General features: G+C 36.1%; 1 pseudogene across 1 annotated transcript; it reads left to right on the top strand.

Annotated features, from left to right (window-relative positions):
- The first annotated feature begins 216 nt into the window (after positions 1–216).
- Positions 217–2305, top strand: LOC308106289 (heat shock 70 kDa protein 12A-like; annotated as a pseudogene). Its single transcript has 4 exons — positions 217–286; positions 651–823; positions 922–1093; positions 1631–2305. The product of its transcript is annotated as a heat shock 70 kDa protein 12A-like (transcript).
- The last annotated feature ends 8084 nt before the right edge of the window (positions 2306–10389 follow it).

Here is a 10389-nt window from a genome sequence, read left to right as displayed (position 1 = left end):
CCTCCCATTACTGGTCAAATAATTAAAAAAATGTTTCTTGGCCTTCTTGGCACTCAAGATGTTAGTGAACAGACTTGTAAACTAGGTGGAATTCTCTGCATAGCCCTTAACTGGTTTATAATAGTAGTGACATACCACGTATAGGTGCTCATGTTATAAAAGCCACCTGTTTTAATTTCAGTGTTGACTTGGACTAGCTTTCTTCTGGTTTCCGATATGGGGGATACGTTTATAATAGCAATAGACTTCGGCACAGCTTACAGTGGATACGCCTTTAGTATCAAAGGTAGAGAAGCTAATAGTTGTTCCACAATGGGGAATAGAACATGGAATAAGCACCCCGAAGACACCTACATGTATTCTATTTGATGAAAATGAGGAATTTCTCAAATTTGGTTATGATGCTAAAATGGAATACACCAAAAAGGGAAATGAAAAAGCCAAGAAAACACTTCTCTTTGAAAACTTAAAGATGGAACTTTTATACGGAAGAGTAAGTCTATGATATTAATTTGTAATTAGGATAGATTTTTTTCCTAAAAATTATATTATAAATCTTTATAATGATTAACATCATACATTTAACATTTTCAACAGAAACTCAATGAGGATCTAATGATTACAGCCGTAAATGGCAAAAAAAATGACAGCCCTGAAAGTCTTCACAGAAAGTCTACGCTACCTGAAGGACCATGCACTGATCACCATTGCTGACAACACAAGAGGACGAACCTTCACTGCGTCTGACTTCACCTGGGTTCTGACTGTTCCTGCTATTTGGGATGCTACTGCAAAACAGTTCATGAGAAAAGCAGCAACGGAGGTAATTCCATGTTGTTATAACATGCATGATGACGTTATCTACCCATGGAAATGTGTGAATTTAAATAATGTTCTTTCTTTCTTTCTTTCTTTTTTTAGGCTGGCATTGTGATAGAAAGTCAATCGGACAGGTTGGTCATCGCATTGGAACCAGAGGCAGCCTCAATCTGGTGTAAGCAGCTTCCCTCTGATGGTTTTATTGATGAGAACTCAGGACATGGTACCCTACAACAACATCCTGGAACACAATACATTGTCGCTGATTGTGGAGGTATGTTGTGCTGTGACTTTTATGTTGTTGCTGTTTTTTTCTTCATTTGCAAGTCTTTTTTGAATTCCCCTTTTTTCACAATTTAATAATTAACACACAATGACACTTTAGTAGAGGTTTGAGTTGTGTACTTACTCGTCATGATGTAACTAGTCCAACTGACAGATCTCGCTAGTCGCGCTGTTGATTTGCAATTGATAACACAAAAAATTGCCTCCTCATTCACTTATGGTAAAAAACACTATTGAAATCCAAAATCCAAATAGCTTAAAGTTTCATAAAAAGGAACAAAAGTAACATAAACATTAACATAAAATAAATCATGCTATATTGACAGCATCAGCATTTTTTTCATTTGTTAAATTGCAAAAAAATTGACTTTGAGAGCTGTTTCACCATACAGTGTAAGTCAATGCACAAACCTCTTTAGAAATTATTTGCTTTTCAAACATATTACAAACTGCAACTTAACTATATTATTTCTCTGTTGTCCATTCTTGCTTTCATATTTTAAAGCCTAGCACCGTTGTCTTACAGGTGGTGCCATTGACATCACGGTGCATGAAGTGTTGGATGGAGGAGTCCTGAAAGAGCTGCATAAGGCCTCTGGTAACGGTCTGGGAGGGGAGCATGTTGACAAGAAGTTCAAATGTTTACTCAAGGAAATATTCCCTGATGATCTCTGGAATGAGTATGAAACAACATATCCCAGTGAGCTTCAAAAGCTGATGTATAACTTCTCTGTTCTTAAATGTGTGGATGATGATGTAGACATCTCCTGCCCATTTAATTTAGCAGCATTAGCTCAGAAAAGGCAACCAATGGAGAATTACTTTAAGACAGAGCCAGGTGTAACCTGGGACGAGGGGTCGATCAAAATCTCAAGGGCGAGGCTGAGAAAGTCTGAACAGCATCACTAAAAGTCTCAAAATAATCTTGAAAAGGGAATTCGCCATTGAGTACCTTGTGTTAGTGGGGGGTTATGCCTCAAGTAAGATTCTGCGCACACACATTACCAAGCAGTTTGGTGCTCAGTGCAAAGTACTGTACCCTTTGATGGCTCAGCAGGCGATTTTGAAGGGAGCGGTCATGTTTGCGCATGCAATTTTGAAGGGAGCTGTCATGTTTGGAAGAACCCCTGAGGTAGTGGCATCACGAAGAAGAGAGTTTGATGGGTCGAAGCATAAGGCTGCTAAGAAGTTAATATTTTAACACTGCCTGGTGACAATAGATGAAGATGTAGGTTGGGATGAACCAGAGACCACATCTTAATACCAAGGCATAGGGACACAACAGGAGTATGTTTCAAGTTTTATCGCACAGAAAGGAAGAATCCTCAATATGTAGATGAGTGGGAAATAGAAAAACTGAACTCGTTGAGATGCCAAATACTACATGTGGGCTGGATCGTAAAATCCAGTTTCAAGTCAAATTTGGCTTCACAGAAATAACAGCCACAGCCACTGATGTGGATTCCAAATCAACTAACTCAGTCAAAATTGACGTTTTGAGCAAATAAGACACTAGAGTAAGACTATTGCACATAGTCTTAACCAGAGTGACTTGCAATGTAATTGGCATGAAACCTATTAAAAAAATTACAAGATAAATGTATAGTGCAAAGAAAAAATATTTAGTCCCAACTTTATTCTTTCATTTTAGAGATTAATATACTGTAACAGGTTACATTTGGTTTATTAGGTTGAGTTGTAAATGGAAACTGGGAATATAAATCTTACATCTTGTGATGTAACTTTGTATTCAATGTTAAAGAGCAATCATACTCATTTTGTAGACAATGTGCTAAATGAAGTTGGTCTATTGCTAAATTGTATTATTATTCATTATTATTACAATTTATTAATCACCAAATGATGTGCAATTATGTCAAGAAATGATGCAGAATTTGGTTTCTTGGTTTGGATTACATTTGTTTAATCTTCTTTGTATTTGACTTGTAGCCTGCTGTAACTGACACATAAATAAATGTGATTGTCATTGCATACAGTATGAGTCGCTGTTTATGTGAGTGAACTTCAGGTAACACTAAACTGTAACGTAGCATCTGACAAATATTACAACCACAGTCCTATGTGAATTATTAGTACAATATTTTGGGCCAATATGTATTTGTTATAGGAACTTTGTGTTGGCACTTCACTCACAAGTGTTAACTTACAACTCTAGCAAATGGTATAATCCATAATAATAATCATCTAGAAATGAGAACCAGCTGAGTCTGATTATGTTCGTTTTTTTTAACCACAATATCAACATACATGTCTTCCCCCAAAAGGTTGAACATTATAATGTACTTTACTTATTTTAAATAAGTGATAAAGAATAAAAGAGCAGGTTTCAAGAATCATTACCAATTTTTCAAGGAACCTGCTGGGGAATCATACCTATTCCTCCTTATACCTTTAATATCATATCGCAAACAGTTGTATCTCAAATGTTTCACACAGAATACAATTGACAATCCAACACAGGAGTCTCTGGAAACTCAGCATACTGACCAGACATTTTATAAACTTTACAAAACAAATTTACAAGTACTGTAGAGAGAACCTTTTTGTTTGTTTAAGATTGTTGGGGGTCATAAGCATGCTTTATTTCATTTAGGTCAGTGTAGACTGAGAGACAGGAAACCAATGGCAGAAAGAAAGGAGAGACGTGAGACAAGACGGGCGTTGTCGCGTTCACAAGGAGCCTGGTCTGTGAATTAACTGGCTGAGGCTGAGCTTTACGCACCCCCAACCAGTAGACATGAACTGTAGACAGAAACATTGAGAATTAACAGCTATGCAGCCAGGGCCTCACAGCAATTCAGAATGATTGAATCATTAGTTTGAATGAGAAAATGCAACAACCTAAACCACATTATTCATGGTAGGTTAAACTCATTTTTATTTTCTACACAAAAAAACCCCACAACTATAATCTCAAGCACTTTACTTGAGGCCTCCAGACGGGTTTCACTCCAGTAACTGGTAAAGGCAGACCTACAGTACTGGGAAGTGGTGAATATGATTCTCCTGTAGAAGTCAAAGCCTAGCCCCCCCACCCCCTCGAACTGTTTACTGTACATATTTTTGTTTTTGTTTTCCAACTGTTTATATGATATTTTGCATAGTAGTGTATATTTGTCTGTCATTAATGTTTCGATGAATTGAGTACAAAGGACCCCAATGAAAACAAGCCATAGGCTTTCTTGGGTTTAAAATCCTTAGCAGACCTTGTATAGAACTGTACTTTCCTATATTTTTTTGCTAATAAAGTATTCAATCAATCAATCAAACTAAATGCATGAAACAGTTGTCTTTTACCCTTTTCTTTACAGTTGCCTGGGGAAACATGCTCACTTGTGCAACACTGACACCTTGTGGCTATTAATGGATAATAGATGGCCCTTGAACCACTAATTGACAATTATAGTAAAAAGTTGTTTGGAAAATGTGTTAAATATTCACTTAAACGTTTAACCAAACCATGTTCAAGAGAAAGATATCTCAAAGTAGACATACATATAATGTACAAAATGCTTAATTTTGACAATGGAGTTGAATGCAGATAAGCAGTTCCAAAGTCAGTTACCACAATACTATGTGACACTTACTGAATGAAAGCAAAACAACTTCAACTTCCACATGAAATTTAAGTTTACTTTCTCATCACATGTTTTCTCATACCACCACCAAAAGAATGCAGTTACAAAATGTAAGTAAATAAGTAAGTATCTGACTAACTAAACATAATCTTAAGAATAGAGAAAGTAACAAAGGAAAAGTTAGATAACAGAATATCAAATGCACATAAGGTAACCGCTAAAAAAGAAATAAAAAGGCAGATTATCAGTCTCTTATACAAGTAAGAAACATCGCTTAACAGCAGATATATAACAGGTGATAGTGGCAGTGCAACAGTAATGGAGTTTTCATAGTCATTAAATTGATAATGCGTGTGACGGCCTGTGTAATCAATTCATCCCATTCATTTAGTAACCCTCATTTAAAACCAGACATTTTTTAACACATAGCTTTAAGGCTCAGTCTCCATGCTGGAAGTAAGCTTAATAGCAGGTGGGAAGATATTCCAAGCGTCAGGTCCAGGAATAAGACTCTCCCAGTCAGGCTGAAGTGGAGGACTGTTTAAAGCCATCAAACAACCCAACCAGTAGCATTCAGCAGCCAGATCTCTGAATGTCATTGCTACCTCTGCAGGAACCCTCTCTTGGTATTTCAGGAAAGGAACCTGTATGAGACAATATGGAACTAATCATTCATTGTATTAAATCATTTAATACATTCATTCAGTGATCCTTAAACAACAACCCATCCTAAAGGGCCCAACACACTAACCCGACACCAGATAAATGTATGGTGCCTGTGTAAAGTGCGGAGTGGAGAGAGTAATGTGTGGAGAGAGTTGCAGCAGCAACATTTTCACACCTTTCAACCGACTGATCTCCCGACTTCATTCGACTTACAGTCTGTAGTCTGTTTAGTGTGTAAGGCCCTTAACCTGTACATGTTAACTACTGTTATCGTCCCAACCTAAGCTTCATGTACAGTATGATACTTTTGTAAGCTTCCACAACTTTGATGGTCTTTTTGTGAGGACCATAATATAAACAAGCCCTCAGGCCTTTTAGTGTTATCCTTTTAGCATCATTGTATGATTGTACCACTGTACTTTTTGCAAACTATTAATCAAGTATTCAATCAATCAATCAAAAACAATACAACAACCATACAGTAGCCTACCTTAACAACATCTTCTTTTCTGCTGTGGTATACAGCCATTTGAAGATTTTGGACTGCAATTTTTTTGTACACTGTGACCTGTAAGAAAGGTAGAATATTAACATTACAGCACAATTACAAGATTAAATGTGGTAATTTCCTGTAATCAGATGTCATCATACATCCTTAGGTGATGGTGATGTGCTGTGCTTGTTGAATGCAAACATTTTCTCTATTTTCTTCTTCTTCACATCCATTTTCTTTCTTGAAGCCTCAAACATTGCCTGATCATAAAAGCATTGGGTGTAAGAAGATGCATGGATTTAGTAAATTAAGCTAATAATTGAATAAGGAAACTGCAGAACAACTTTCAGTCATCACATGTTTACATACCCGAATCAAATCATCTGCCAGCTTTTTGTTTTCCTTCTTTGTTTTCAAATCACCCTTGATTTTTGGCCACTTGATGAAGTTTAGTTGTTCATACATGGCTGTCAATCGTGTCTTGCTAACAGGGCTGTCCATGCTCTCGCAATCTCCTGTCTTTAATTCATTGCTCAGATTGGCTGCCATTCTTCACAAGATGAAAATAATATGATAAGATTTTCATTTTGTATAACAACCTTTTAATTTTTACTTGCTTTTAGTTAGTTTGTTCTGAATATTTTCACATACCTGTTTTTGAATGAGTCTAATTCTTTCTCACGTTCTTTCAATGCAGTTCTGAGGGAGCAAAAGTCTGTATGTGAACATGCTTAATTCCTTGATCAACAATTTCATGAACTAAAACAACGTTAACATAGTTGTGTAACTGTTGGACGGACAGACAGACAGACAGACAGACAGACAGACAGACAGACAGACAGACAGACAGACAGACAGACAGACAGACACATGTTTTGAATGGTTGTTTAATTGTAAGGGTGTGGATGTATTTTCACATCTTTAATTCACCAGGAACTTTATTAGTGTTGCTTATCAGAACATATTTAGAAGAATATTTACCTCGCCTTGTTTAGCTGGTCTTTGTAATGTTGCTCCATCTCATGCATGCTGTATTATAAACATATTATTATATAATACCAGGAAAATATTTGGGTTATGGGATACATGTTGATACATTTTCTCTGTATATTAATGTTAACAAAAATATATAAAAATATATATAAACTGTTTAAACATATTTTGAGCTTTAGTGTGTAAGGCCCTTAAAAATAATATGATAAGATTTTCATTTTGTATAACAACCTTTTAATTTTTACTTGCTTTTAGTTAGTTTGTTCTGAATATTTTCACATACCTGTTTTTGAATGAGTCTTTTTCTTTCTCACGTTCTTTCAATGCAGTTCTGAGGGAGCAAAAGTCTGTATGTGAACATGCTTAATTCCTTGATCAACAATTTCATGAACTAAAACAACGTAAACATAGTTGTGTAACTGTTGGACGGACGGACGGACAGACAGACAGACAGACAGACAGACAGACAGACAGACAGACAGACAGACAGACAGACAGACAGACAGACAGACAGACAGACAGACAGACAGACAGACAGACAGACAGACAGACAGACAGACAGACAGACAGACAGACAGACAGACAGACAGACAGACAGACAGACAGACAGACAGACAGACAGACAGACAGACAGACAGACACAGACAGACAGACAGACAGACAGACAGACAGACAGACAGACAGATAGACAGACACATGTTTTGAATGGTTGTTTAATTGTAAGGGTGTGGATGTATTTTCACATCTTTAATTCACCAGGAACTTTATTAGTGTTGCTTATCAGAACATATTTAGAAGAATATTTACCTCGCTTTGTTTAGCTGGTCTTTGTAACGTTGCTCCATCTCGTGCATACTGTATTATAAACATATTATTTTATAATACCATGATAATATTTGGGTTATGGGATACATGTTGATACATTTTCTCTATAGATTAATGTTAACAAAATATATTAAAAAAATATATGTAAACTGTTTTTAACAGATTTTGAGCTCACATTTGTTTATGTTCTTGCGCATTCTCTTCACACCTGGTACAGCTTGATTTGGTAAATGCATATAACAGAGATAAAAACTTCAGTTAATATGTAAAAACAACAACAACAAAAATGATGATTAGAGTCTCTGAACATATAGCAAATTGAGAAGAAAATATACCTTGCCTCCTTGCATCTCCCTTGGTTATCTTGCTCCATCTCATAACATCTGTGTTAAAAACATAATTTAGTTATCTCTCATAGGTTCTCATATTGAAAACATTAACTCAGTTTGTTTAATATAATTTATATCATTACATCTTTGATTGTAGAAAATTGTATAAGTATTTTCACATATTGAATTTATACTTTATTGTAAAATGTTGCATTTTGCTAAATTGAACTTGACTCCTTCAGTTTGACATGATGATGTTTGTTGCACCAATTCATTCTAACTGTATTACAAGCATCTAAACACTTCAGGGCTGCTTTCATTAGGAAAGGCTCTAAACAACGTACCTTTCTTCCTTAGGTTTGTCCTTGTACGGTTGCTCCACCTCATGGCATCTGTGTTAAAAGCATCATTTGGTTAACATGCTTAAAATGGCTCTCCCATAATATGTTATGATAATTGCATTCTCATATTCTAACAATCTTGCTTTAAAAAATACACAAAGTACATGCTTGTTCATGTCATACATTTTCATATTTGAGTCTGAATCTTGCTTAAAGTAGCAACAGTATGCAGCAATGCCATGCTTATGGAATAGAAAGAGAAGTTGTTGTATAATGAGAAATGTTTGCAGACCATTGGACAGGTTTTATCCACTACCTAAGGCATCAGTAAACATAATACAATGTGCATTTTAACATGTTGGGTGGAAGCCTTTCTTTTTCAAATTATAGTCTACTTTATTGTAAAATGTTGCATTTTGCAATATTGAACTCGACTCCTTCAGTTTGACATGATAATGTTGCACCAGTTCATTCTAACAGTATTACAAGCATCTAAACACTTCATAGGCTCTAATCTCTCAAGAACAGATTCTGCGCTGCGTTGGAATCTGTCGGGGAGGTTCGTCATAACTTGTGCGCATTCAGATCAGGAAGTAGGCCGCGCTTTACCCAATCAAATGTAGTGGGCGGGATTCACATGTCCGTCGATCTTTCCCCCTCGAAACAAACCCAAACTAATTTAACAATAGCGTCCGCGGAGCAGACAAAACCACGGAAAGATATTCACATTTTAACTTACTCTTTCATCATAGAAACAAGTGGGCTTATAACCAAAACGATCCATGTTCTCTGGGAGAAGTGGTGTCAGTGTTCCGTGTAGAAATATTGTTAGTGGGAATGAAAACATAGTGGCACCCACCGGAAGAGAAAGCTGAAGGCAGACCTCTAAACCCCGGTTTCCCTGAGCACTAGCGTTACGTTTTCTTCCGCCCAGAGCCAACAGACATAGAACAAACAGCAGAGGGCGCTGTTTTTCATTTTCAGTTGGCGATGGGTTCCCAGATTGCATAGGCTCTAAACAAAGAATAAAACGTACCTTTCTTCCTTAGGTTTGTCCTTGTACGGTTGCTCCACCTCATGGCAACTGTGTTAAAAGCATTTGGTTAACATGCTTAAAATGGCACTCCCATAATAAGTTATAATAATTGCATTGTCATATTCTAACATTTCATCTAGTATTCAAACAATCTTGCTTTCAAAAATCACATGCTTGCTCATGTCATACATTTTCATATTTGAATTTGAATCTTGCTTAAAGTTGCTACAGTATGCAACAATGTTATGCTTAGGAATAGAAAGATAAGTTGTTGTATAATGAGTTTGCAGACCATTGAACAGGTTTTATCCACACATACAGTATATGGCATCAGTAAACATAATACAATGTGCATTTTAACATGTCGGGTGGAAACCTTTCTTTTTCCAATTATAAAACACTTAAAATAGTAAAAATAGCAGATCTACAAGTTCACACCGTGTCACATCTTGTGATCTTGTAGATCAGCTAATTTCACTCCTTTTGTGTCACACTCTGAAGTAAGGCATTAATCTGCGAAAAAATGTTAATTATGGAGATAACTGTCTGCCCGACAGCGACGATATCCAACTTACTGTGTACTGTGTGTTTCCAAGACATTTTGTTCACATTGATCACCTTGTTGCTGCAAATTGTCACCTACATCTCTGAAGGTGCCATCGGAGGAAACAGACCCATGCTTAATTATATTAATTCATACAAGACAAACAGTTGGATTATAGGATATGTTTACAGTATGTATTTCAATTTAATGTAAATTCTACAGAATAAATAGATTGTAATAATTCTGGGTTTTGTACATTTTGTTCCTACTCGATAGGTCTTGATGTGGTAAATGCATATAACAGAAAGCAAGATAATATCTATTTTAAAATATTTGCAGTGTACTGAACACAAAATACAAGTTTGCATCTTAACATTTCTTATAATTAGTGATAATCCAAGTAGCCTACTTACGGTGTACTGTTTGTGTCCAAGGCATTTTGTTCACATGTTTGATCAC

Source organism: Gymnoscopelus braueri (assembly GCF_963280865.1).
Source record: "Gymnoscopelus braueri genome assembly, chromosome: 18".
Lineage (NCBI taxonomy): Eukaryota > Metazoa > Chordata > Actinopteri > Myctophiformes > Myctophidae > Gymnoscopelus > Gymnoscopelus braueri.
This window is presented reverse-complemented; position numbering and strand designations above follow the sequence as displayed.